The sequence below is a fragment of the Lynx rufus genome, unplaced genomic scaffold, assembly GCF_022079265.1.
Source record: "Lynx rufus isolate CCGP_SWC_20201006 ecotype Redwood Valley unplaced genomic scaffold, mLynRuf1.p SCAF_14, whole genome shotgun sequence".
Lineage (NCBI taxonomy): Eukaryota > Metazoa > Chordata > Mammalia > Carnivora > Felidae > Lynx > Lynx rufus.
The window spans coordinates 43,878,897-43,882,756 of record NW_025814828.1 but is presented as its reverse complement, the minus strand read 5'-3'; the positions used below and the strand labels follow the sequence as shown (position 1 = coordinate 43,882,756).

General features: G+C 39.0%; 1 pseudogene; it reads right to left on the bottom strand.

Moving 5' to 3' along the window:
* Positions 1-2,505: 2,505 nt before the first annotated feature.
* LOC124509771 (uncharacterized) lies at positions 2,506-2,605 on the bottom strand (annotated as a pseudogene).
* Positions 2,606-3,860: the final 1,255 nt, after the last annotated feature.

Below are 3,860 nucleotides of genomic sequence, written 5' to 3'. Positions count from 1 at the left end.
TATGAAGAAAAGGGAATAACAACAAATTCTGTTCATTGCTAGAATTTTGAATACTTTATAATTTTAATTCCATGATTCTTTTAGCTTTAGCATTTTCAGAATAAATCTATATTTATGTATGAGTTTTGTTTCAATTTTACAAACATTACCCTGACAAAATTTAAAATCCGGTTTAAGTCAAGTCCAATTTTTTTTTAAAAAAAATACATGATCTGTTTATTCTCCATCCCAAGGGAAAGGAATGTGTATGATTGAGTGCATGAGTGTATGTATGTATGAGAGAGAGAGAGACAGAGAGACAGAGAATGAGAGAGAGAACAGTTACCTGCAGTGAGGAAATTGGATAGGGAGTGGGTTGGGGAGGCATGAGTAGGGGAGTTCATGCTACCCAGAAGGAAAATAATTTTGTATCAATTGCTGCATTTTTTTTCTAAATTTTTGTTTGAAAATCCTGTAAAAAAAAATGAAAACCAAAGAAATGAAAAGCTTGGTCAACCAGAGGTTTGTAAATGTAAATACATCAGATCAGGAAATTTCCCAGGGGATCATGCAGGACATTGTGGAACCACGTGAAAGCTTTTATGAAGTGAAACTTCAGAAGAGGAGATAAATATATGGCAGCTGCTCTCCAGCTCATATCCCCTTCAAACAGGGAAGATGTGAGCAGGGGATTGCCCTCTTGGTTCTGGGACCTTCCTCACCATGAAGTAGTATGTTCCCACCCACCCCTGGATCCCGCATTCTATTCAGGCAGCCCCCTATATTGTGTATACAGCCACTGACAGTTGAAGAGAGTCTCCCAGCCTGCCCTGGAAGACAAAAACCCACTTAAGTCAAAGCATCAGCAGCCAGTATTTTAAAGAAGCCATTTAAAAATCTGTTTTAAAAAATATATGGTAGCATTCTTTAAAGCAATGGCTTTCAAACTTGGGTATGCATCAGAATCACTTGGAGGGCTTGTTAAAATTCAAACCCACTCCCAGAGTTTCTGATCCAGAAGGTCCAGAGTAGGGCCCCAGAGTTTCGTTTCTAAGAAGGTCTCTGGTGATGCTGATGCTGATCTATATAACAAACTTTGAGAACCACTGTTCAGGGAAAAAACACAGGAATTTGGGGGCAAAGAACTTCAGTTCAAGCCTTGTGTGATTTATTTCACCTCTGAACCTGAGTTTCTTCTTTCCTGAAGTGGAGTTTATAAAGTTGTTTTAAGAATTAAATGGAATGGTGTCTATGAAAGTTCTGTGTGAACTGTGAATGTGGTGTACAAATATTAGCAATCAGATGACTTTACAGATGGTACTTACTGCCACACACCCCCACCAGATTTTCCTGTGGCTTGTCCCCTCTCCATGCAATTTTGTCCCACCAAGTTCATGAGGCACTTGGGAAAAAACTATAGCCAACAAGGCCTTGAGTAGCAATTTTTTTCAATCCACTGGGCACAGCCTTGATGCTGGCTTTGACTTGACCTTTCTTTTCCTTTGCCTGGTCTCCTTCAACTTGCCCCTTGTTCTTCCAGCCCTGGCCACCTCTGACAGCAAAGAACAGCTCCCATTGCTAATATTGTGGTAAAAAAAAAAAAACTGTCAGATGGAGGTTTTTTTAATTAGTACAATAGACAGAGGAATCCACCACCAAAGAGCAAAGCATTTGTTGGGGAAGCATTTTGTTAGGTTGGCGGGCTCTAGGCTGATTTATCTGAGGGCAAAATACAGATGTTTGAAATAGTTAAGTATACGAGTATTACAATTATACAAGTATTATGAGTATTGCATATTCCTAACTTAGGAATGTATCAGACAGTTGCATCAGATGATTGTCAGGGTAAATGATATGCCCATGTAGAGTGGTGTCTTTTTTCTTTGAAAACTTTTTCTCATTCAGCTCTAATACATGTGTAGTGTAGAAAGCTTTGAAATTTTTTAAAGGTATAAAAAATAAGAATGACCCTTAATTCTGCCACATAGAGACAAACACCTGCTGGTAAGATATTGATGTATTAGCATTCAGCCCTATAATATGTGTAGGCTTGTATATGAATATATATGTACATCCATATATATATTTTTAAATGGGCTGATACTATGTACAGGTTTGGATGCTTTTTCTTTCACTTGCCACTATATTGTGAGCCTTTTCCAGGATCATTAAGTAGTCTTGAGAAACATGGCTTTTAATGGCAGATTATTTTTCCTTCATGTAGATGTACAATACCTCCCTTAACTCTTCCTAAATGTTGGACAGTTAGGATATTCCTGTTTTTACCTTTATAAATAACTCTGCAGTAGATGACACTTCATGTACACAAATCAATGTGTGCATCTCTAATTGCTCTCTTAGGGTAGAATCTTAGGAGTGGAAAGACTGTATCAAAGGGTAGGAACATTTTTTAAAACAGATATAATTCACATATCATAAAATGCATTACCTTCAAGTGTGTAATTCAGTGGCTTTTAGTATATTCACAAGGTTACACAACCATTAATACTGTCTAATTCCAGCGAAGAAAAAATGGAGTGCTTCATAAATTTGCATGTCAGCCTTTGCAGGGGCCATGCTAATCTCTGCATCATTCCAATTTTCATGTATGTTGGCTGAAGCAAGCACAATAGGAACATTTTGATGTCTCTTGATATGGCACATTTCTTTCTAGCAAATGTATACCCATATCCCTTCCCACCCAGGAATGTACAAGAATGCCCATTTCCCTGAAATTTTACTGACACTTAGTTTAAATATATATATTACCAATATCATTGAAAGTGACGGGGCGCCTGGGTGGCTCAGTCGGTTAGGCATCTGACTTAAGCTCAAACCATGATCTCACAGTTCCTCAGTTCAAGCCCCATGTTGGGCTCTGTGCTAATAGCTCAGAGCCTGGAGCCTCCTTTGCATTCTGTGTTTCCCTCTCTCTCTGCCCCTCCCTGCTTGCACTCATGCATTCTCTCTATATATATCAAAAATAAATTTAAAAAACATTTAAAAAATTTTAAAAAAGAAAATGACATTTTATTGTTTTGTCTCTTTGATTAGCATGTCTTCTTCTCCCACCTAAACTCTAGCTGTTCTACAGGGACCTGTCATCCACGGTCTTTCCTTTGCACACATTTACCATGGGCAGTCATAGCCAATGCAGCATGTCAGCTGCCTTCTCTCAGAATAATGACCACATGTCCATACCCTGCCCTAACCTCTTTCTAGCGCTGTGGCCCAGACATTGAGCTGCTTGCTGGGCGTGTATATCTACATAATTTGATAGCATGTTAAACAAATTCATGTCTAAAATCAAACATGTCTCTGGCTCCTGCTCCAACTTCCCTATCTAGGTTGGCACTATCACTTTTCTTCCACGTGCTTCATGGTCATGTTAACCCCCTTCTCATATTTAATGAGTAGTCCAACCTTGTTGGTTCTGTGTCTCATGTTCTCTTTCCGTCTTTCCCTTCTGTCATATCCCCACTGTCGTGTTCTAGCTCTACCTTTTATTGTATCTATTGTGTAAGCCTCCTCACTTCATGCTTTCAGTATTTATCCACACAATTCAACCTACACATGACTACCAAAATAACCTTCCCAACATACTGCTTTTACCATGTTGCTCTCCTATTCTGTATCTTCCTAAGCCTCTCTCTTGCCTATTGGGTTATGTGAGGTAAATACACTGACACTTAAAGTCCACCGTTTTCTTGCATCATTTTAACTTTACTTCCTGTGTGCCTTATATAAACTGTGCTTCATTCAGCATATTCCTTCTTTTCCCACTCTTACTTATGCAAACCTGGCATGACGTCTCCAGTCTCCTCCAGTTTAAACCGAGACTGGGTTTAAACTGGAGGAGACTGGAGACGTCATGCCAGGTT